This window comes from Leptonychotes weddellii, chromosome 7, assembly GCF_054177405.1.
Source record: "Leptonychotes weddellii isolate Sample4059 chromosome 7, ASM5417740v2, whole genome shotgun sequence".
In the NCBI taxonomy this organism is placed as follows: domain Eukaryota; kingdom Metazoa; phylum Chordata; class Mammalia; order Carnivora; family Phocidae; genus Leptonychotes; species Leptonychotes weddellii.
Genome location: NC_138375.1, coordinates 103,288,945 through 103,314,348, shown reverse-complemented (window position 1 = coordinate 103,314,348; position 25,404 = coordinate 103,288,945). Strand labels below are relative to the sequence as shown.

Below are 25,404 nucleotides of genomic sequence, written 5' to 3'. Positions count from 1 at the left end.
TAACTTTGTTCTTCACTAGGTTAGGAGCCCCATGAGGACAGGGACTGTGCCCGTTATTTTTACCTCTAGCATGGTGGGTGCTCAACAAATGGGCACTGAATGAATGAATGACAGATTATCTGAAAACAGAGTATGACTGGAGGGTGGGAGGGAGTGGCTCGAGGGAATCCCATGTACGCTGTAGGCTGCACAGCACTCCTCCACAGCCTCTGCATTAAAATCAAAAGATTATACCCAACTTCAAACTTACTTAGATTTTCTTTTCTACGTTTGCTGACCTAGCTCCTTAACTTCAAGATTTTTTGTCCATCGTTGCCATTGAAAAGAAAGGAAAAAAAAAATGCCAGATTGTCCATAGAATTTGAAAAGTTATCAGATAGTTCAATATCAAGGTAGGTCACTCACAGTACAAAAATTCCATTATTCTGTGATTCCTCCTTAGCTTTTTAATGTGAGAATATTCACCATTCAGGGGAAGAGCCTTGATACAAGTGAGACTGTTAGTATAATCCCCAAACATCTCTAATTAAACATGATTTCTTTTTAAAAGTAATTATCGTGTCTTCAGTAGCTAATCTTCCTCTCATTTAATTAAAATATCTGTCATTTTCTCAGATGTGACATCTGAGCACAGAGTCCCAAACCTTGCTAAAAGAGGAAAGGCAGGGGCGCCAGGGCGGTTCAGTCAGCTGAGCGGCTGGCTCTCAATTTCGGCTCAGGTCATGATCTCAGGGTTGTGAGACCAAGCCCTGAGTCAGGCTTTGCGCTCAGCAGGGAGTTGGCTTTAGATTCTCTCTCTCCCTCAGCCCCTCCCCCTTCTCTAAAATACATAAATAAATCTTTTAAAAAAATGAATAAATAAAAGAGGAAAGTCATTTTCCCTGTATCATGTCCTGGAGTATTTCCAGGGCTTGTAATGGTAGAAAAAAGATCCTCTCCAGTCTCTTATGTCAGCCAGTGGCATTCTGTCCAGACTGTTCCCATACACTCCCACTCAAACGAACTGCATTTAAAGAGAATACGTTCTTAACCTGAACACTCCATTTGATTTATAACATTTCTTTCCTGGCCCCCAAAAATAAGCAAGCAAGCAAGCAAGAAAACCTATAATTATAATCCTTCACAATCATGACCATCCTTAGCCTTGGGAAGTTTGACAGAGAGGTGGATGGAGAGAATCGCTTTTCAACTGTGCCGTGTTAGATATCCACGTGGCCAGTCTCTGCTATTGCTTCTTTCTGCTGGAAGAGGTGCAGGAAAGACAAGGTGCGTATGAAGTAACTGTCTATATAGGACTGTCCTATGTGATGTGAGGCCATGATCTGGCTGCCTCTTACAGTACAGCTTTTCATTCCAGGAGAGGCCATTGTGCTGGCTGTTTTGGATGCAGTTTGGCATGAGCACAGAAAGTCCATACAACCACCCACAACTTGATCTACTAGTTGTGAACGGAAACTTTTGAACACGTTCCACCAGCTGTACAATGGTACCATTTATTACTTTATTCTCAGGGGAAAACATTTGCTGTGTGAATAATACCAGGGACTTATGTAAGCCTCTTCATTTTCAGGGAGCTTTATGGGTGTCAGCAAATTCACACAACACCGTGGTAAGGTAGCAAGGCATTGTTATGCCTTCTTTACAGAGAGAGAAACCAGATCACAGCATCAGATTTTCCCAAGGCCACATGGACAATAAGGGGCATGGACTCATTTCCAGAGAGACCCAAACTCTTCTGCTAGAGATCACAATTTCCCACTTAGAGAAAGACTCCACAGGATTCTATCCTGGATCTAACACTTGAGGATAATTGCTCTGACTTTCAACAGTTCTAATGCTGCCTCATTCTTTGGTTTAGTCCAGATGGACAAAAAGGGAAAGACAAGATGGGGTACCCATATAGGATAGTGTGGAGGTTTGTCATCTCTCATATACCTTGCCATTGAGGAATTGTCCAATCTATAATCACAGGATCACGGGGGGAGGTGCTGCATATCCATAAAGCTCCATGAAGTAAAACGGAAATTTTCTACAATATAGGATGGATTTGTTGATTTCAGTTGTTACTTAGGAGATTGAGAAAGAGTCTTCCTTATCAGCTCTGGGAACATGCTAAATACCTCTGGAGTGGGTTGAATTGTAGCTTCCAAAAAAGTATGTACAAGTCCTAACCCTCATACCTGTGACTATGACCTTATTTGGCAAATGGGTCTTTGCAGGTGTAATTAAGGATCTCAAGATGAGATCATCCTGGATTTGGGGTGGGTCTAAATCCAATGACAGGTGTCCTCATAAGATAAAGTCAGAGAGAGATCTGAGATACAGACACACAGAGGAGAAGGCCATGTGAAGACAGAGGCAGAAACTGGAGTTATTCAGCTAAAAGCCAAGGGAATTTTAAGAGTTGTCAGCAGCCACCAGAAGCTAGGAGAAAGGCATGGAATGGATTCTCCCTTGGAGCCTACAGAAGAACCAACTCTGCCAACACCTTGATTTCAGGCTCTGGCCTCCAAAACTGTGAGAATAAATTTGTCTTTAAGCCACCTAGTTTGTGGTAATTTGTAATAGCAGCCCTAGGACACTAATACATCCTCTTCAGCTTCTTCTCCCAATACTCAGAATCATATGAGTTTTAACTCAATTCAAAGCTAAAAGGTCGGGGTGCCTAGGTGACTCAGTCAGTTAAGCGTCTGACTCTTGATTTCAGCTCAGGTCATGATCTCAGGGTCATGAGATCGAGCCCCATGTTGGGCTCTGCACTGGGCGTGGAGCCTGCTTAAGATTCCCTCTCTCCCTCTGCCCCTGCCCCATGCACACCCTTGCTCTCTCTCTCAAAAAGAAAAAGAAAAAAGCTAAATACATACAATGACAAATCTTTTAATGTGTGTGTGCCAGTGGTAGAGGGTATTAAAATTCTAAAATGGTTGAAAATTACTCTCCTAGATAACCAATATTAGTGAATGAAGAATTGGATTATCTTGACTTACTCCACTGTGAAGGTAAAAGGGACAACATGAAGAGAAGAAAAATCAAGAACCAGTGGAATGAATTCAAATTTGATCACAAAGCACCATAGTTTTCATACCTTATCTTCTTCAGGCCACTGCCCCAAGGAACACAAAGCAAAGCACAGTGTAGCCTTTAAAAATAATAAGGTTATAATTATTATTAACTTAGTAAAAATTTATTACACAACTTCAACTATTACAGAAATTCATAATGTAGAAAATATCAACCTCCAATATGGTACACTTCCTCTAATTTTTTTCCTCTCTAAATATATGAACACTCTCTGTCTCTCTCCCCAACCTTTTAAGAACTGGAATGGAGAAAGGGTCTGCAGGATAGCCTGGTGTCTACTAGATTTTTGGCCTAATTTAGTTGGATTAAAGGAATGCCTGCTGAGTGGTCCTGAATATAAGTCCTATTTCTTGTAAACCTTGGGTCAGGCACAAAACTCTGAGTACACATATCTGATGTGAGATTACACTTTTGGTTAGAACATAGATATATTTTTTCTATTTTTCTATTTTTTTTTTCCTATTAAGGGCTAGATATATTTTTCCTATTAAGGGCTAGATAGTAAATATTTTAGGTTTTGTGGGCCATACGGTCTCTGTTGCAACTAATGTCTGCTAATAACAGTAGAAAATCAGTCATAAATGATATGCACATGAATGACCATGGCTGTTTTATTACTATTTTATTGCTGCATAGCAAATGACCACAAACTTAGTGGCTTAAAACAACACTCATTTAGTAATTCTAGTTCTATAGGTCAGAAGCATAGGTGGGCTTAGGGTCTGACAGGCCTGATAGGAAGGTGTTGGCCAGAAGGGCTCTCATCTGCAGGCCCTGGAGAAGAATTTGCTTCCATACTCACTCAGGGTATTAGAAGAATCCTGCTCCTTGGAGTTGTAAGACTGATATCCCAGCTTCCTTGCTGCATGTCAGTGGGGGCCATTCTCAGTCCTCAGAGGCCTCTCTGAGGTCTCTCATAGTCTGTTCATAATATGAATGTTGTTCTCTTCCAGACCAGCTGGAGGACATCTCTAACTTCCTCTTCTATTCCCAGCCAGGGAGAACTCTTTACTTTTAAAGGGCTCATATGATTAGTTTAGGCCCATCTGAGTAATTTCCCCAAAGACTAACCCAAAGTCAACTGATTAGTAACCTTAATTATACCTGCAAAAATCCCTCTTACCATACAATGTAACCTAATCACAGGAGTAAAACCTCATTATATTCAGTTTTTGCCTACACTCAAGGGGAGGAGATTATACAGGGGGGGACATCACTGGGGTCATTTTAGATTCTGCCTACCACAGCTGGGTTCTACTACAGCTTTATTTATAGACACTTAATTCTGAATTGAGTAAAATGTTCACGTCTAACAAATATACTTTTTAATTCTTTTTCAACCATTTAAAAATGTACAAACTATTCTAAGCTTGTAAGGTTGTACAAAAACAGGCAGAGGGCTGGATGTGGTACAGGACCTGTGGTCTGCTGACCCCTGGGTTAGAGGATCAGATAAACAAACCTTACAGGAACACCAAAAGAGTAATTTTCATAATATCCCACAAAGTGCCTTCTTCACAGTAGGTATTCAATGAGGGCATGAATGAACAAATACTGGGTTCCAGAAAAGACTGAGGAAATAAAATGCACCCCAAAAGTCCTGGTACAGAGTCCACTGCTGTGAGTAGAGTAAAAATAGTTTTACTTTTGAATATGAGACCAGGCATGACCTAGGGGAGGCCCCGGTGGCCCAGAGCTCAGACCAGAGCACCATCTTCCTTGGGCTCCAAAGAGAAAGCACTGTAATTACAAGGGTTATGTAACAGTTAAAGTCTACCCAGCACACTTTATCTTATCACTGGACTAAAAAGCCAAGCAAAACTCAGCAGTCTCTCTCTCAGATGCTGGACTTTGGATCAGAGGCTTGTCTGGCTGGGCAACAGTGCTATAGTCCAACTGAATGTCACTGCATTTCTTGGTAAATGAATAAGGTGGGAATGGCTTCGACCATGTTGCAAGTCAAATGCATAGAAAATACAGGGCCAAAGAGAAAATTTAGCACTGCTGGGTGAGATCTCTTATCCAGTACTAAAGGACCCATCTCCAGCATCTTCTAAGTGGATATATTTCCTGGGATGATGGGAAAAATCAGAGTATTGGCTGAGACCACATCAGAGGAATAGTATTCACTCTGGAAAATCTGGGAGAGAGTGTTCCAGTCCATAAACTACCCAGAACCCCAGATTCACAGAATGTTAGGATAAGAAGGAATCCGAGGGACCACCTGCTTCAACTCTCATCTGCGGGAAGAAACCAAATCTTGAGACATTAAATTACTTTCCCAAATGTCCCAAGCTAGTTGGTAAGAGCTTAGGAAGAGCCTATTTATTGTGATTCCCAATAAAATACTATTTGTGCTCCATCTTCTCTTCTTCATTTGTCCCAGGTCCTCACATTTTTGTGCTGGTTAGCATTTTGGCCAAAACTGTGCCAGAAAGTATTGTTCCTTGCTGCTCCTCCCACTGTCACAGCACCTCCCTGGGCTGTTGTCACTTTTTACCTTGTATTTTACAACCCTAAAGAAGGTGCTCCCTGCCTAGATTTTCTTAGGTCATTCTTTCCTGGTTGCTATGTTACATAACACATCCAGGCTCCTGGTAAAGAATCAGAGCCTTGAGAGCAGCCTGGTTTGGTTTGGATAGAGTCTAGTTTAGGTCAGAGCAATCCTTGCATTAAATATCAATATCCAAAGAAGATGGGAAGAGGTTTCTAAAATATTTATTTGTATTTCTAATTTATGGCTCAGTTTTCCTTAAAATGAAGAGGTCTGATTGCTCTGTGCCACCCTAGCAATACCCTAAATCTTTGGAGAATATGCTTCTTGTTGGATCCCCTAGCAGTGAAGGACATCTTTCCTTGTCCAACCTGTCCCCAGTTTTTCAGGACCCCTGGGGTTTCTCCCCCATTCCATGTACTTAGCCCCATCCCCAGGCCTCCTGTACATCAGCTTTGGAGACCATAATCTAGGAGCGTTAAGTGCTGAGCTCCCACCAGGGAACTCTCTGGACTGCAATTCTCCAAAACCCTTCTCTCTTGCAAGGCCTCAGCATGGCTCAGGCAGGATCTCTAAAGGTTTCTGTGCCAGTGGTGCCCATCCTCCTTTTCTGCTCCTTGGTATTCCTCGGTCCTGCTTGCTATCCCTCCATAGCATGAGAGGGAAGTCATAACCTTTCATCAGCACAGGGTCCTTCCAGCTCTCCACCAAAATTATGTCCAGTTGTCTGCACCTTTCTCATCATCAGCTATGAGGATGTGGAGATTTTTGTTATATTTGGCACTGCTCACTGGGCTTTCTCTTCCTTTCACTGTTAAAACTCACTTGTTAGATCTGCTTTGCTGTGATTCTGATACTGTCTCTTGTGTCACCACTCTTATCCAACTCACTCTTTTTGTCCCCCAGAGCCACTACTCATGAAGACCATGGACTAGCATGCCTGGGTAGGTTCAGAAGGCCCTGCACAATTGACATCATGAAGTCACCTACAGAGAGCTCCCTCTCTGCTAAGAGTTCCAGGAACCAACTCTGCTGTTTGCTTGCTCAGGTGGGGCCTCTGCCCCCACCCCCTACCCAGGGCACCATCAGTGGGGATTAAGAAGCAGTCTCTGTACCCCCAGCCCTCCCCACATGCATCACAGATGTTTCTTGAGGAAAACTACTGCAGCGTCAGGGCTGCCAGTTCTGAAGGTCCTAGGACCCCCATTCTGAGGCTCCTTGCTGGACTCACTGTCCTCAATCCTCTTTCTCTTTCCATTTTCTGAGGACAACTGCATTCATGCAATGAAAGCAATGCCTGTATTGTTGAAGCCATGGCTGTCTTCACACACAACACTGACCTTTCTCTTCTGGATCCTGTAACATGGGTCCTGAATATTCTGCTCCTATCTTAGCAGGAGAACTCCTGTCTCAGTTCATCCTACAGGAGAGATACAGGCATTTCCTGTTATTATTTTTGCCCAGAAGTGTTTGAACCTTTCAAAAAAATCCTTTTCCTCTTTTTTTTTTTTTTTAATTTTTTATTTATTTATTTGACAGAGAGAGAGATAGCGAGAGCAGGAACACAAGCAGGGGGAGTGGGAGAGGGAGAAGCAGGCTTCTTGCCGAGCAAGGAGCCCGATGTGGGACTCGATCCCAGAACCCTGGGATCATGACCTGAGCCGAAGGCAGATGCTTAACGACTGAGCCACCCAGGCGCCCCTTTTCCTCTTTTATAAACAAAAATGCTATGCTCGACCACCCAGCAAAATCTTGACATGACCTTCCTAGGGGGATGAGACCCTGCCCCCATCAGGTGCTCCCTCAGAAGGCTCACTCACTGATGCCGATTCCCTCCAGCTAAGAGAATTTGTCAAACTTTACTTTGTTTACTTATGTTACAGGAACAGCAGACTTATATTGATTCTCAAGTTATGAAATTCTACTATAATATGAAACACCTTTTTTTTTTCAAAGTATACATACATTTCCTTCTAGAAATGCTGATACACATCCATAGGAACTTTATCTATTTGAAAAACAATGCTATAAGATGTCAGGGTAACAAAGGGAAGGTGTGAAGGTCACACAAAGAACAATTCTGTGGGACCCAGAGAGAAAAAGAAAAGAGTCCCATCATGAAACTACCTTTTTGAAAACTTTTCTGGCCAAAGAGTGTTCTCAGAAATGGGTATATGTTCTGTCTCAACCTGCACACCAAACCCAATAGGTTAGAAATAGCACATCTCTGAGTGTTATGCAATATACTGCCCAAATGAAAATAGTTTTCACCCCAACTCCAGAAAAGTCCTGCTTTATAAATTTCTTGTTTCTCATGCAATGTGTTCAATATGACGCTCTTCTATACCAGCTCATCAATTTTGTCAATTGCCATTAGTAGATCCTTGAGAAGCAATGCAAAGACCTCCAATCCACAGAGCCTGACTACAGGCATATGTATGAACTCAGAGCCCCCAGCTAGGAGCAAGGAAGGGCTATATGTGTGTATTTTGGTGGTGGGAAGTGGGACCTGGTAGAATCCCAGAGATCACAGGTTGCAGGGCTCTCTTTGAACATGATCATTTTTAAACTTTGCCTCTCCCTGAGCAATAATGAGGTCGGAGACGCAACATAATCCCAGGGTATGAACAGGCATGAGGCTTCAATTGCTCCAGCTAGCAGAGGTAAGAAAAGAATACCAATACGACAACTCCACAGACATATGGCACAAGGGATCATTACCCAGGCTGCTCAACTCTGCATGGTCTAATCTGCCTTGGCCCCATAAAGCACCAGTGTATAGTTTAACACAGCTGGACCCACTCTTCAGAAGCATGTTGCCGTGGCTAAGGTTGTGCTGACCTGAAAGAAAAGAAGAAAAAGAGATGGTATTAATGGCTCCCTTTCATGTCAACAGGATTTAATGAAAAAGGAACAGAGGGCTTAGTCGTTTTTCAATGCCCCCAAACCTTACCATGTATCCAGGATATTCTGGGTTCCATTTAGTATTTGATTTGAGTTTTAATTATTTTAGTAATAGACAAAGTAAAAGCTGAGTAAATCACATGCACTAAAATCCTGAAAACCTTTCCCAACCTAAAAACAGTCAGCAACTTTTCGCCTACATTTTACATGAGGAAAAACGAATGTTTCCATGAAGCGTCCCAAATTCTTAGACGAATCAGAGATAAGAAGCCCCCACCAGCAACTTCAGTGTCACTGGCCCAATTCAGCAGTTTGGGCTTTGGCAGCAGTCCCACTGACAGGACAGAGGACTCTTTGGGAAGACAGGCGATTTGAAATGCAAGTGTTATTTATAAATTATCTCCAGATGGTCCAGTTCCTACAATTCCTAAATTGCTCAGATTTTCAGAGTGGAAATTTTAATCATAGACATTTGAGGTTGATTTGGTTTAAGCTGGGGACAATTTTGAGAACTCAAATGACAAAAAGAAGGCGAATGAGTCTGTCCGGGACTGCTCAGGAGACTTGCCCTTGCTCACGGTGTCTTGGTTGATCAACACTTGCCTCCTGCTTTCCTCAGACTCCCAGAGGGGCCTTGCCCTTTGCACCTGGGAGGAACTGCTGAAAATATCCTCTAGGGAAGGAGCCAAACTGAATAGTTAATTTACTGTTAGAGTATATCTCGCCCCCCACAACCCAGCACAGGATAGGTATTAGAATTCCAGTGCTATCGGTTTCTCTCAAGTACTTCTCAGCATCAGGAGTTAGGTCTGATCTACACTTGGCCATCTCCATTGCTCTCTCCCCACACTTCCCTCCCTCCCCTTCCTCCTTTCATTCCTCCCTCTCTCAATCCCTTCTCTTTCCCTTCTCTCCCTTCCTTTCTCCCTTCTATCCTTCCATTGTTTTTTCCATTATTTCTTCCATTTATCCAACAATTGTTTATTAAGCACTTACTATGTGCCAGGCATGGGGCTGGGTGCTGATCAGGGGTCAAAACATACTTTCTTCAGATACCAGCAGACAAAAAAATAGGACCTGAGTCCTCCCTCATCATAGAGCTTTGTAGAATCACATCAATTCCAGCACATGAGAGTCCATGTACGCAAAAGAAAAAAACTTTACCATTTCTACTTCTACCAATGATGAATTCAAGATTCTGAGGAAAGATGATCTGCCCAAGATTATAAAATTACAAATGAAGTTGGGGAGGGGTGGGCAGCTTTCTTAGGCCTCCAGACACAGTGGCCATGATTCTTCTGTGTATATTTTTGGTTTAGCTGAGGAAAAAAGAAGAAACAGAGGGATGGCCATGTGTTATCAGGCCTATTCAATGGACCACAGCTGAAGGAATGGCTTTAAATCATAGTCAATGCTGGGCTCAAAGCAGACATTTAGACTTTAGAATAAGTGATCCAGAGGATCATTAAGAAGGGACGTTCATTATTTCTCAGGTTCATTTACTTGTATGGATAAAATACATAAAAACTGGACAAGAACAGTTACCTAAAGAAAAAATGACTGAGATAGCAAGGAAATCATAGCAACATAGGTAATATAGGTATGTTATTCATTTGGAAGGCTAATTGCTGGCATCATACATGCTTGTATAACTGATTTACAAATTAATTCTCTAGGAAGAATAATACAGCGGTTATTCTAGCAATGATGATTGCCACAGATACAAGAATGCAATAATGAAGAAAGTAGGACAAAGAGAGGTAGCCCAGGGGCTTTCAAACTCTAGTACACATCAAAATTACCTAGAAGGCTTGTTGAGACATGCATCAATAAATAGGCTCACCCCAGAGTTTCTGATTTAGTAGGTGTGGGGTGGGGCCTGAGAATTTGCATTTCTAGTAAGTTCCCAGGTGGAAATTGATGCTGCCCCTCCATCTGGGAACAAAGTGATAATCCTGAGTTAGAGACCCGCTTGGGGAAGAGCATGAAAGGGCATGGCATGGGCAAAGAGGGGTGCAAGAGGCACATGACTGAATGCAGTGGGTATCCAGTGTTGGGACTTTGAAAAAGGATGTGGATGAGGTCATAGAGAACTCTGAGAGCCAAGAAAGAGAAGGGAAGAGAAGGGAAGGCAAGGGAAGGGAAGGGAAGAAGGGAAAGAAAAGGAAGGAAGGAAGGAAGCAAGGAAGGAAGGAAGAAAGAAAGGAAGAAAGAAAGAAAGAAAGAAAGAAAGAAAGAAAGAAAGAAAGAAAGAAAGAAAAAGAAAGAAAAAGGAAGGAAGGAAGGAAGGAAAATTTTTTTAAAGCAAGAGAGAGACATTAAATGTTTTGATAAGAAGCATAGTGGATGTCACAACCTGTGTTTTGGAAAGATAACTAGAGACAGGTGAGGGGTTTGGGTCTCTTTGAAAGCAGAAAAATTTGGGCAGAATCTGTGGCTATTCTGTATAATTTCTTGATACAGTAAACTGAGAGATAAATTAAGTGAAATGATACAAAATAGATGGAAATAATTTAAAAAAACAGTATTATAATCTAATGACATAATGCTATTGATTTATTATTAAAATATATTTTTAATTTAAGCAATATATATACTTTTTATTAAGATTTTAGGAATTACAAAAAAGGAGAGGAAAAAAATTAGTCATCCATATTCCCACCACCTCCACACAACCTCTAGTAATTTTTTTTAAAGATTTATTTCTTTTTAAGTTTGTTTATTTATTTTTTTAGTCATCTCTACACCCAACGTGGGGCTTGAACTCAAGACTCTAAGATCAAGAGTCACATGCTCTTCCAACTGAACGAGCCAGGTGCCCTAACCAATAGTGATTTTTTAGTGTATTATCTCTATTGTCTCTTCTTTTTTATGCCCAAGAGTGTTTTGTTGTGTTGTGACCACAATACAGATAAAAGTTTTTCCTACCTTATTTTATACACATTATTTTCTTAAATCATTGTAAGCTTTTGCTAAACACAATTGCCAAACACATACGCTACAGCAGATACTGCTGTTTACCTGTCTAATAGTCCTATTCCAGATCTTCCCTGCTGGCTGAATCCAATATTTTTTGGCCTACACCTCCCTTATTTGACGTAAGTAAATCTTCATTAACATAGAACAGTCAAGGTAGTTCTCTCTTAACCAGTAACTGATGTAATAGCTTTCTTTCAGAAAGTGGCAATGTTTTTTACTTTGACAAAGTTCTCCGTGTCTGTAGTAGTTTGAAAAATGGACCCCAGAGCTATCAGATCCTAATCCCTGGACCTGTAAATGTCACCTTATTTGGAAAATGGGTCTTTCCAGATGTGATTAAGTTAAGGATCTTGCTGGATTATCTGGGTGGCCTTAACTGCCATCACCAGTTTCCTTATAAGAGAGAGGGTTTCCACAGCACACATGCCAAAAATGGAATACTATAGAGAAGATAGCATGATCCTGCACAAAAATGACAAGCGAATTTGTGAAAAGTTCCACATTTAAAAGAGAGAGAGAACCAAAGGGAGGTTTCACACAGGCACACAAAGGAGAAGGTGATATGAAAATAAAGCAGAGACATTTGAAGACTGGACTGAGGTGGCCACATGCCAAGGATTGCCAACAGCCCCCAGAAGGTGGAAGAGACAAGGAATGGATTTCCCCCTAGAACCTCCATAGGGACCACAGCCCTATCAATGCCTTAATTTTACTGATTTTGGACTTGTGGACTCCAGAACTGTGACAGAATAAATTTCCATTGTTTTGTATTACCGAGTTTGATGTCATAAGAGCTGCAGACAACTAACACAGTAACTTACTCCAAATAATTCTTGAAATGTTCTGTCCCAGTTCTGGTCAATAAGACATGGTCTATGAAATGGAAGGTTCTTCTTGGAAAGATTTTCTTGCTCTTAGAAAAAGAGATGTGGGGGGAGGGTAGTCTAATTTTTCTACTGGATGTTATTGCATCTACCTATAACATTAGAACTGTGGCAGCCATCTTGTGACTATGAGGCAGGTGAGCCTGAGAACAAGCCAATGAGCCAAAGGTGGGAGAGCAGAAAGATGGAAAAAACCTTGGGCCTTTGATGACATCATCAAACTGCTTTAATTAACCAGCCCTGGGACTTTCCTATTATGAGATTTCTTCTTATTCAAGATAATCTTCTTACGTGAAATTAATGTGATTTTTAGGCTATCTTTAGTTGGGTTTTTCCTTACTTTCAGCTGAAAGCAACATACCAGATGCATGCATCAAATGGATTACACCATAATTAAGAAACTGGCCAACTAGGGACCTGAAAACTACTGCCCGACTTTGTAAATAAAGTTTTATTGGAACACAGTCTCACTCACAGTCTGCTGTCGTTTTTTGCGCTACAATAATAAAACTGAGTAGTTGTGATGGAGATCGAACGGCCCATAAGCTTAAAATGATGCTATCAGGCCCTATCAAAGAAAGTTTGCAAACTCTTGCCATTCTTGAACACATCCATTCCTTTATTGTTGCATATTGTTTTTCTAGTTTCTCTGAAAACTGTCTTCTTTACATACATTTAAAACCTGTCACTTGACCACATTGCTGCATACACACCAAGTGCTATACATGGACAAAGGGTTCAATAAGAAAATAAATAACACACTCATGGAAACAATTTACAATCATCTCCTACTTCATCTGTGATCTTACCAGAGTTGGCCAATGGTTATGATTAACATGTGAGACTGCATTTTCCACATATAAATAAGTACGGGTGATTACAAAAACTAATTCAAAACTGTAGCCAAATCTAGAAGAGAAACAAGAAAAAAAAGCTTTTCTTTCCCCTTTTTAAGTTTAAATCAGCCAAACTAAACTTCCTCCAGGGCTGAATGATGTTGGTGGGATGTATATCACGGTGAATGTTATTACAGCTGAGAGAGAAGGGCCTGAGCAGTCTCCAGTAGGCCAGCCTGAAGATCCCACTTTATGGTTGCAATTCTGAGCAGGGAGAAAGCTACTATTCAGTGACTAAGGCAGGACTCAAAGCTTGTCATGTAAATGGAGCCAATTGTATATTTAATTGATGTTTTGACTCCATGCCACATTCGCTCCCTCTCAAAGAAGAAAAAGATCATTTCTTTTTAGCAGGTTCCCCACAATGCACTGCACTCTGAAGGCACCTTCCTTTAAATGATCTGCGTGGCAGGCAGTCCTGAGGTTAAATTTGTGGCTGCACACAAGCAGGTTGCAGGAGGGAGTCGCTGACCAAATAACCTTTTGAACTTTGTGGGAAGGTCAAGCTGTAGCTGCTCCGGCCAAACATTTCTACTTGCTTCCTTAGGAGCTGCTCAGGAGGCTCTCATTGGGTGCAGAAAGAACAAAATTTTCACATCTCTTAAGTTCTTCTGGGGGGCTTGCAGGATGCCCCCTGGGGCAAAACGCAAATAAACGGGCAAGGTGCATAATCTGAATAATCTTTGAGGATGAGCCAAGCCTTGTCCTTTTGTCAGGAGGAATCATCTAGAACGAGTCTGGCATCTTGGAGAGAGTCCAGAGTAAACAGCCCCTGAAGGCAATGCTCTGTAAATGCCCAGGATCTGGCTGTGCTCTAACATACACACACACAACACTCACTCGCTCACTCACTCACTCACACAATGCAATGTGCAGCAAAAACACCACCACCAAATCCTCAAGAAAACAACCAGAAAACCATTGGCTGCAGTGTGCCAGACTCAGAGAATGGACAATCAGAGGCAGAAAGTTTCAAGTCCATGAATATTCAACAAGAATCAATGCAAGTGCTTTTGGAAAGCTCCGATTGGCACTTCCAGCCTATTCCACAGTTACCTTCTTTCCAAAACATCTGATAGGGAAGCATTCTACTTCCTTTCCCAAAGAATGCTGGACGTGTGCTACATTTTCCATATCAACCGTGCAAAACAATGACCCCCCTCCCCGCCCCATTTCTTAACTGAGACAGATACTAAATCTGTGACTGAGGAAGCAAACATTTTATTGAAGGATTTTAGCTCTTATAAGATTTAAAGTAATAATGACAGTTAATAAATAACTACAGTAAATAAAAATTTTTATTTAAGAAGTTAGTATAAGAGCACTTAAAACTTGAGCATCTTGCCTTTTATAACTTCAAAAGGTTTGATACATGTTGTCTGCTAGCTCACATAAATTTCAATATAGAGCCCTATCAAGTGAGCAGGGATAGGGGTTCTTTATTTGATAGCAATGGAGGCTCAGAGTTAACAAACGACTTACAAAGGTTGCATTGTTTTCTTTTATCCAGGTTTAATGATCATTATTAAAATCATCTATGCTTCTAAATAAACATAAAAACTTAGAAAATTTTAGAAAATTGTTCTCATAATTAAAAAACAAAACAGAACAAACTTCCAACCAAGCCTGTTTGGCAGGAAAGTGCAGGCTTTACTGTCAGGCAGATGTACATAGCTAGCTGGGGCTTCAGAAAAGCTACCTGGCTATCTCAGTCTCATTTTATCATCTGTAAAATAGGCATAACAATATTTACCATGCAGGATTGCTATGAGAATTAGAGACAAAATATTCAAAGCCCCTGGAATATGTTAGAGCCATAATAAATGGTAATTATTCACATTTGGAGTATTTTCTTTCAAGGGGGCATTAGGTATCAGTTATTTGGATTTTACATGTAATTAAAAATATATTTTATATACAGTGTTCTATCACATTTACAGACATACACTCTTTATACACAAACTCTTTATAGACATACACTGCAGAACAGAAAGTACATATGCCTTCTTCCACCTAAACAATTCCCATTGTCAGACATACATGTAGTTTCCCACATCCACTCCTACAAATAACGCTGTGATTAAAATCTTCATGCTAAAGCTCCATCCGCATTGAATTCTCAGGATCAATTTCCAGAATTAGAATTACTAAGTCAATGGCCAACAATCCTTGTGTTCTAATTGCTTTCTAAAAGGATTATAGCAATGCTCACAAGCAAAAAGCAGTTGAGAAGAGCATTTGCTCACCTCACCCTTACTACCTCTGCCTCCATCCCTCTGGAAATCTGTGAAAATGTGATCACAAAGAGAACAATTTTCTGGTTTTGATTTATATTTCCTTGATTACTAGTGTGGTTGAATTTTTCCAAATATTTCTTAAGTGATTTGCAAATTGTTCTTTTCTTTTCCCATTTTTGAAGTCTTAATGTTTTTCCTAGAGATCTGTATGAGTTCCTTACTTATATGAAAAATGTTAACCTTGCTGAGTGCCACCTCAACCAAATGGGCAGGGACAAACAAGGCAGAAATGACTGTAAGAGAAGGACAATATTATAGGTCAATGACGAACCTACTGCGTTCTCGGTAGAACTGGGTCCCCTGATTTCTTCAATTCTCTGAGGCTGTACAGCATCCAGAAAGTAAGAAAACAAGAAGACAACCAAGTCACTAACATGTTTTGAATACTAAATGTGACTCTTCAATGTTTTATGCATCAAATATTTATTGAGCAACTATTCCATGTCAGGCTTTGTCCTAAATGCCAGGGATACTACAATGAAGAAGAGACAGGGTCTCCAGTTTCATGGAGCTTATTTATTGAATGTTTCCTAAATGTCAAGTGTATTTCCAGAGGCCTTCTCATCTCTGGCCTCAAGAACTCTAGGTGGTAAATATAATTATTTCTGTTTTTCAAATAAGAATGCTAAATCTCAGATAGGTTGGTGTATTTGACCAGCAGTGGACAGTAACAGTTCAGTGTTAGAGTAAGGCTGTGAACCCAGGCACACAGGATCCAATGCCCATGTTGTTTTCACAGTCCTAATAAATAAGATAAAACCTGGGGCGCCTGAGTGTCTCAGGCGTTAAGCATCTGCCTTCAGCTCAGGTCATGATCCCAGGGTCCTGGGATTGAGCCCCACATCGGGCTCCCTGCTCTGCAGGAAGCCTGCTTCTCCCTCTCCCACTCCCTCTGCTTGTGTTTCCTCTTTCGCTGTGTCTCTCTCTGTGAAATAAATAAATAAAATCTTTAAAAAAAAAATAAGATAAAACCCCAAGTATAGGCAGTCCTTGCACTGTTGTAAAAATGATGTGTAGGCTGAAACTGTGCAAAATGATATTAATAATCAGTGGGGGAAATTAAATTGGTCCATGACCTTTAGAAATTTTTGTCAAAATACTGAAAACACTCTCACTGTCAGTTACGAATGTATAGGGAAATGAAAAAATAGTAAAACAAATATTTATTTAGCACACTGTAATTTAGCTGATTAGAAATATTGAGAATTAAAGTATTTTATTTCTTTGTAAAAATTTATCTAGGATAATTAGAGTAGTGCCTGCCTTCTTGTCATATAACTTAAAACACAGAGCAAGTACCTTTTCCATGCCTTGGTAAATTGTCAGTCTCCTTTCCAAAATTTGGGTCAGTTTCACCATGTTATACTTTGCACTTTCAATGCCGTGAAATGTGATTTTTTTTTTTTTGCTGGCATCATGTCCTCTGAGACATCTTCATTGTTTTGTAATTTTCCTCATTTATGGTGATAAGTTCACCTTCACTAAGTTCCTTTGGTTGCTTATCTTGAATCTTTAAAATGGCTCCAAGGTCAACCTTCCCAGGCTCCCAGTTATATTTCCTAAACTTTCTAAACATTCAATTTGAATTTTACTTCCTACGTTATCACTTTTCCTTTCTTTTTTCTCTTCCATTTTTGTTGGCCAATTCATTCCCCTGATTATCCTGTAAATTGTCACATGGGTTATCACTGAAGACAAGGAGGCAACACAACTACACATTTTGCTGTCTGTGGGTAACATGAATAACAGATGCACAGTGACCAATCACTGAATTTGAAAGAAGTGACATGATTGGTAAATAACTAATGATAATGCACATATTTAAGAAGTGATTTGTATACTGACCAATTAGCAAGTAAGTTCATACTCTGTGCCAGTACTCACAGTTCCTATGCCATGGTAACTGAAATTTTAACTGTGTTGTTGGAGGGGGCTGCTTTTATTTTACTAAACTAACTGAACTGTAGTGACTGAAATTAACACATACTGGAATCATGCAAAATGAGGATCACCTGTATTATCTTTGGGCTTCTTGGAATTGGGTCTTGCATAAATATACCAGTGAAATGATAGCATATTTTTAAAAAGGCAACATTGATTCTATCTCGCCAGGTTGTCCCTCTCCAACAACGGATGTAAAATAGTAGGGCGTGGCCACAGAGAGCACTATCGTTTAATCATTCAGTTGAAAACCCAGTCCACATACCTTCTTTCCTCACTCCAATGGACCTGCTTTTCTAGGATAATTCCATCTAGTTCACAAAGCATAGTGAAGATATTTCCTGTCTTCATGAAAAACACTTCCATCCTCTCCCTGCCCCAGGGAGGAAATGGAAAGAGAATGCTCATCCATCACAACAGGATGTGGAGCTGTGTACCTGGGTCCACCCCCATGTCTCAGATTTAATGTGCAGTTGTAACCCAGGCACAGATCTAAGCAATATGCCATATGTGCAGACCCCAAGAGAAATGAGAACAAGCCTGAAGGAAGTCAGGCAGGGCAGCTAGCCCCAAAGATACTGAATATTCTTTGCCACAACAGTCCATTTCCTTTGTAGCCTGGTTTTCATGGGACTCTATATATGTCAGTGTGAGGCAAGGGGAAGACAGTGGTTGAGGGGCAGAGGAGTCTGCCTTTGTCTCATCCGGGTGCAGATGTAATTGTTAAAGTAAGAAGAGGGACACCAGGAGATGGAGGTGCATGAAAAGGGAAGTGTTAGAGCTGCCAGGATCAGAGTTTATCCTAAGACCATTGCAGTTGGACAAAAGTGTGTAGTAAGAGGAAAGTGTCTTCGTTGGGGTTTCCCAGAGGCTGATCCTGAATACAGGTAGTTAATTTGTGTGGTAATGTCAAGAGGATCAGGAGAGTGGGAAAATGAACCATGGAAAGCAAGGAAACAATACAGAATATGCCAATGAGCAGGTAGCTAATGTGAGGAGTCAGGACTCAGTTGTCCTGGGACTTATATGGGGCGATAGAAAACGCCTCAGAGTCATCTCACCCAAGGAACAAGAAAGCTGTTGAGGACAGTTCAACCTCCCGGTTGAGGGCTACCTGCTATCTTGTAACTTCTCGGCATTTAGGGTCTGCCTTGCACGCAGCAGAGCACACCCTTAGAGGCCAGAGGAAGCCTGGAGGTAGACAGTCACAAATTCTTACAGTATAAAACCATCTGGAGTTTACAAAATGGTGACTACCAACAGATACAGGTAAGTCATCAACAGTGTCTGCTATTAGGTTATAATTATGGTCTAGGTGTTGTTCTAAGCACTTTGCATGTATTAACTCATTCATACATGTAAGCCTACAGCAAGACAACAAGGTAGGTACTATTATCATCTTTTTATACATTAGGCACAGAGAGGTTAAGTAACTGGCCCAAGCTCACCGGCTAGCAAGTGGCAGAGGAAAAAATTACAGACCATATGGTAAGGCTCCATGTAACCTCTATATCATACTACCAATACCCACTGCGATGCATGCTTGAACTTCTCTACTTACTGTATGGCTATGGAACAGCTTCATTTTTAAACAGGATAACTGAAGAACATTTAGGGGGGAGCAAGACACTTTACATGAGCAGGGTCCCCAACATAATAAAGTACCAGCTAACTCCTGAGAGGATACCTGACCTTCCATGTAGGAAAGAAACACTCTTCTCTTATTTAAGCCACTGTGTTTGGGAATCTTGTCATTACAATGGCCCAACCCATATCCTAATTAACACACACAATAATGTTGGAGCTTTAGTTATAGCTCCCAGACACCAAACACAAAAGAAGATATGTGGAACCAGCCCTGCCACAACACTAAGACCTTATATAGGAGGTGCTGAGTTAACATCTGTATACCTACATTCCTGCCCCAGTCGTGCGTGTTTCTTCTCTTGCTTTGACTAAAAGAAGGGCTTAGCCTCTTCTAGAATTTCCTTTCCTTGTACAGGGAGCTGGTACGAGAGACAACATGACTGAGTCCTCTTTGGCTCCTCCACGAGTCCCTGCTTGATTTTGAGTCTGCCTCACCAAACCAGTCCTGAGGTCTCAGGGCCCAGAGCTGTCAGCAAACCTCCCACTCCCTGTTTGTGTTGGCTTGTGTCACTGTGACACGCTGGAGGTGTTGACTAAAGCTGTTTACTGGCTTAATTTAAAAACACCTCGAGGTGTTCTGAAAATTCTGCTTTGAGCAGCAATATGGAATGAGGCAAGAAAATAATGGAGATAAAGAGAATATAACAAAATTGTGTTGAAATCACATGGAAGAGCATGAAGGAACTTTTGAAAAAGTGATAATGCTATTTAAACCCAATCTCTCTCCCTCGCACACACACGTGCATGTGTACACATATACAAAAACACACATATAGGCCGGCCGGGCCGCTGTCAACTCTCCTCAGAGTCAGGCCGAGATGCTGTGTATGCTGAGCCTCTGCGACCGCAGGTTGCTGCACGTCCTGGGCCTTAGCTTCCCGCTGCTGACCCGCCGGCCACTTTTCCTCTGACCTCACTGCCTCATGAAACCGCCGGTTGTGTTCATCCTCGGCGGTCCCGGCGCTGGCAAGGGGACCCAGTGCACCCACATCATCGAGAACCACGTCACCCAAATTAAGAAAGAAGGAAGGATGATTTCTAAGAAGTGAAAGAAGTCCATCAAGATGATTGGAGATTTGATACCATAAAATTGTCAACATTCACCTAAGAGAGACACAGCGAGAGAGAAAATACAAGCAGGGGGAGTGGGAGAGGGAGAAGCAGGCTTCCCGCTAAGCGGGGAGCCCGATGCGGGGCTCAATCCCAGGATCCTGGGACCATGACCTGAGCCGAAGGCAGATGCTTGACAACTGAGCCACCCAGATGAGACCTCTAGTTGCAACTAGAGAAGGAGATGGACTTTTAAGAATGAAATATGGTTACACACACCTTTCTGCAGGAGAACTTCTTTGTGATGAAAGGAAGGACCCATATTCACGGTATGGTGAACTCATTGAAAAGTACATTAAAGATGGAAAGATTGTGCCAGTTGAGATAACCATCAGTTTGTTAAAGAGGGAAATGGGGCGCCTGGGTGGCTCAGATGGTTAAGCGTCTGCCTTCGGCTTGGGTCATGATCCCAGGGTCCTGGGATCAAGTCCCACATCGGGCTCCCTGCTCCTTGGGAGCCTGCTTCTCCCTCTGCCTCTCTCTCTCTCTCTGTCTCTCATGAATAAATAAATAAAATCTTTAAAAAAAAAAAAAAGAAGGAAATGGATCCGACAATGGCTGCCAATGCTAAGAAGAATAAATTCTTGATTGATGGGTTTCCAAGAAATCAAGACAACCTTCAAGGTTGGAACAAGACCATGGATGGGAAGGCAGATGTGTCTTTCATTCTGTTTTTTGACTGTAATAATGAGATCTGTATTGAACGATGCCTTGAGAGGGGAAAGAGTAGTGGTAGAAGTGATGACAACAGAGAGAGCTTGGAGAAGAGAATTCAGACCTATCTTCGGTCAACAAAGCCAATTATTGACTTATATGAAGAAATGGGGAAAGTCTAGAAAATAGATGCCTCTAAGTCTGTTGACGAAGTTTTTGATGAAGTTGTGAAGATTTTTGACAAAGAAGGCTAACTCTAAACCTGAAAGCTTCCTCAAAATCATGCCTGAATAGTGCTTTGATAGCTGCTATTACAACCCCTTTTTAAGGCAATTTTAATCTTTCATAATTACATCTCAGTTAATGGCTGGAAAGTATGTAGTAAGACAAATTAAATTTTTTATCTTAGATTTTTTTGGTTATAGGAGTAGACGGTGAATTCAGGTCTAACTTCATCTTAGCTATGGTGCTCACAAAACAAAGAAGGATATCAGCTTAGTTCTTTGTTTTTACTCAAAAAGTATATCCCTTTTATAGTTTGTGACTTCTGTGAGCAAAACTTTTTAGTATGTCTGTATATCCATTTAATAATTACAACATGCTACAATTAGGGATTCCCCACTTTATTGTTTTCTTGCAGGTTTTAAATTTCCAACCTATTAAGTGAATTTGTGGACCAAATTCCAAAGGAACTTATTGTGTAGTCAGTTCTTGCAAAATGTGTTTGGTAAACGAACTCATAAAATGAATTCCTAGAAGTGTTTTAGTATTTATCAAATAGTTGACCATTTCCTATAGAAAGATAAGAAAACTTAGGCTTTGTTTTATTACAACTTATATAAAGTTGTGTGACAGGGCATCTTCTTTGCTTCCAGGGATTGGGATGGGGGTCACTGGGGGTTCAGAGCCTGGCAGAACTGTCAGTTTTATTCTGACATAAATCTAAGGGTAAGGGGCAGGGACCGCATCTAATGACCTGTGTTCCTGTCCTCTATTATGTAGTGTTCTTAGTGATTAAACTGGTCTTAACAGAATTCTTAGCAGTGGAACCTTGAAATGCATGTATGAGGTTTATGGTCAATGATTTGGTTAGCGTTTTAGTAACACTTCATTCAAAGTGTTTTTGTTTGTTTTCTAGATTAAATGTAGGGTTGGTATGAAGTAAAAACATCTAATGGTTAATTTCCCATTTGTGTTTTATTTTCTTGAATACTTTTTTTAGTTATTTGTTTAAGGAAATTTAAAAATCATTGCACTTAGGTGAGAAAAATAATAAATATATCTAATAAATGAAAAAAACCAAAAACAAACAAAAACACACATATATGTATATGTACACACATATATAATTTCAGGAGATCTTATCATTTTTATGGAGCTCAGTTATCCATACCACACACCATGTCTCAGGCTATGTGCAACTCCATAACATATTCTTCTAGGTTAAGAAAACAACTAAAAAACAGACTAAAAATATTAGTTTGATGTGCTTGAAAAATAATAGCACCTAAAATTAGATTCCTGTTGCAAAAGCCACCACATAAGACTCCCTGCTGACTTTTGTAGGGTCCAGGACCATCTGAGAGTGAGATGTGGGCAGAACCAGACCATACAAAGTGAAGGGCTAAAACTCTGCTGACGGAGAATCACCACCTGCCCAAGTTAGAAAACCATCTGTCCAATCTCCAGGAAACAAGCTCAAAGAGAAGATCATGCACTAGCCAGCAGCAGAATCAGGGCCCAGATCTCCTCTCTTCAACATTCCACAATACTTTCTGGTCTCCCTATTCTACCGCTCTTACTTTATGATGGTGTACTGCAACACCACATGAGAAGGAAAGTCCTGAGACACAATCCCTCTCTCCCCACCACCCTGTATTTCCTCGTCATGCTGCCCTGCCACCTGCCTTACCCAACTCTGACCCACAGGGCCTGGCCACCTGTCTTGGTCCTTGCAGGTTGGGATCAGTAAGAAGAGGAAGTTAAAAGGGAAGTCAGGAGAGGAGTGGGGCGTGCTCTTTGCAAGTGAGGAGGCTAAAGTAACAATATCAGGAGCGGTGCAGCACTGTTGCCCTCCCGCAGCCCAAGAACAAATCCAGGCATCCACGTCTCTTCCTCCCTCCCATGTGCTGACACAGAGACTCTTTTTTTCGGATTGAAGCTTTCAGCACTAAAACCCACCATCTATGTCCTCTTTTTCCCACAAGTTGAAAGAATTTAGGAAGTGTTCCTAAGAGTCACCTGAATGGAGGCTTATGACCCAAGCTTTCTGGGTTTTGCTCTTTCTCTAGAGTGACTCTGGAGGAGAGGAGCTTGCTGGAACCAAGGCACGAACATTCTCCAGCCCCTAGGTAGGCACAAATTATCTTATCAGAGTGACCCACACAATGCCAATATTGATGGGACAGTTCTTTCTTTCTACTTGGAAAAGAAGGAACTTGCCCCTGATACGCTAGAAAGGGAGAGGGCAGGAGAGTGGCCAGTCCAAGGTATATGTTCATAGCAGTAATGGCATCCAACCCTCACCCCAGCAGCATTTCTCAATGTAATATTTAATCATTGCTTTAAAAGTTACTACAATTCCGGGAGCAAGATGGCGGAGGAGTGGGAGACCTGGATTTCATCTGGTCCCAGGAATTCAGCTGGACAGGGATCAAACCATTCTGAACACTTACGAGCTCAACAGGAGATCGAAGAAAGGAATAGCAACAACTCTCTGAACAGAAAAGAGACCACTTTCTGGAAGGTAGGACGTGTGGAGAAGTGAATCTGAGGTGATATTCGGGAGGATAGACGGCGAGGGAGGGGGCTCCGTCGTCCGCTTCTGGCAAGTGATAGAGCCGCGGAGCACAAAATCGGAATTTTGAGAAGTCTGCTCCGCTGAGGGACGTCACTCCAGTGGCTAAGTGGGGGGTGGAACCCTCGCAGGACAGTGTGGTCTCAGGACCCTTGGGGTCACAGAAAGACCGGGGGTGCCTGAGTGTAGCAGAGCTCCCAGGTATTGGAGCGGGGAAGCCGGCTGCAGAGACAGAGCGGAGGAGCGGACTCTCAGCTCGGGGTTGCCAAAAACCGAGATCCGCCGCACAGTCGGGCCACTGCACTTCCAGCAGGGACCCAACAAGCGTCAGATCCGGGGAGACTCCCCTTCCTCCCCCGGGAGAAGCAGTGCGGGAGCGCACCACAGGGATCTGCTGGGTTTGGAGACTCCACACGGGGTCCTGTGCCCAGAGATAGAAACGCTCGGTCACAGACCAGGTGAGCATGGAGTGCGGCTGGAGACCAGGGAGACGGGAGTGATTGACTGCTTTTCTCTGGGGGCATATTGAGGAGTGGGGCCCCGACTTCTCTGCTCCTCTGGGGCAGAGATTGGGAGGCTGCCATTTTCACTCTTGTCCTCCAACGCTGTACAGAAAGCTTGCAGGGAACAAAAGCTCCCGAGAGCAAACCCAAGCAGATTACTTAGCCCAGACCGGCAAGGGCGGGGCAATTCCGCCTCCGGCAAAGACATTTGGGAACCACGGCAACAGGCCCCTCCCCCAGAAGTTCAGCGAGAACAGCCAGCCAAGACCAAGTTTACCAATCAACGAGAACAGCAGAACTCCAGCGCTAGGGGAATACTGCACATAGAATCCATGACTTTTTTCCCACAATTCTTTAGTCTTTCAGTTAATTTTTCTTAACTTTTTTTTTTGAATTTTTCTTTCTGCCTTTTTCAACCAACATCTTATCAACCCCTTTTATAAAAAATATTTTTTATTTTTCATTTTTAGAGTCATATTCTATCCCTTCATAGTAGTTACACTTATTTTTGGTATATATATATAAGTTGTTCTCTCTTTAAAATTTTGAGATACAGTTTCTTCTAACAGACCAAAATATACCCTAAATCTCTAGTGTATGGCTTTGTTCTAGCCTCCTTCCTGATCACATTTTCTCCTTTTTTTTATTAAATCCTCCTTTCTTTTTTCAACCAACTTATCAATTCCTTTTATAAAATCTTTTATAATTTTCATCTTCACAGTCATATTCCATCCCTTCATCATATTAATCCTGATTTTTATACATATATAAGTTTTTCTTTCTTTAAAATTTTGGGAGGCACTTTCTTCTAACAGACCAAAATACGCCCAAAATCTAGTGTGTGGCACTGATCTATGTACCAGTCTGATCATATTTGACCATATTCTGTTTTTTTTGTTTTGTTTTGTTTGTTTTTATCTTTTTTTCTCTCTCTCTTTCTTCTTTCTTTCCCTTTCTTTTCCCCCAGTTTCAGGTCTTTTCTGATTTGTTTACTGTATATTTTCTGGGGGTGTTGTTACCCTGTTAGCATTTTGTTCTCTCATTCATCTATTCCCCTCTGGACAAAATGACAAGATGGAAAAATCACCTCAACAAAAAGAACAAGAAGCAGTACCGACTGCCAGGGGCCTGATCAATATGGACATTAGTAAGATGTCGGAACTAGAGTTCAGAAAGATGATTTTAAAGATACTAGCTGGGCTTGAAAAAAGCATGGA

The 25,404-nt window shown here is 41.5% G+C and overlaps 1 protein-coding gene and 1 pseudogene across 1 annotated transcript in view; one reads left to right on the top strand and one right to left on the bottom strand.

The window, feature by feature from the left end:
• ANKRD55 (ankyrin repeat domain 55) overlaps positions 1 to 25,404 on the bottom strand; it is a 396,197-nt gene that overhangs the window by 258,562 nt on the left and 112,231 nt on the right. The window contains exons 3-5 of the mRNA XM_081826855.1: positions 8,297 to 8,416; positions 6,916 to 6,995; positions 3,086 to 3,139 (exon numbers count right to left, since the gene is read on the bottom strand). The gene's annotated coding sequence lies outside the window, so the exon portion shown is untranslated. The remainder of the gene's footprint in view (positions 1 to 3,085; positions 3,140 to 6,915; positions 6,996 to 8,296; positions 8,417 to 25,404) is intronic.
• LOC115944653 (U6 spliceosomal RNA) lies at positions 11,865 to 11,965 on the top strand (annotated as a pseudogene).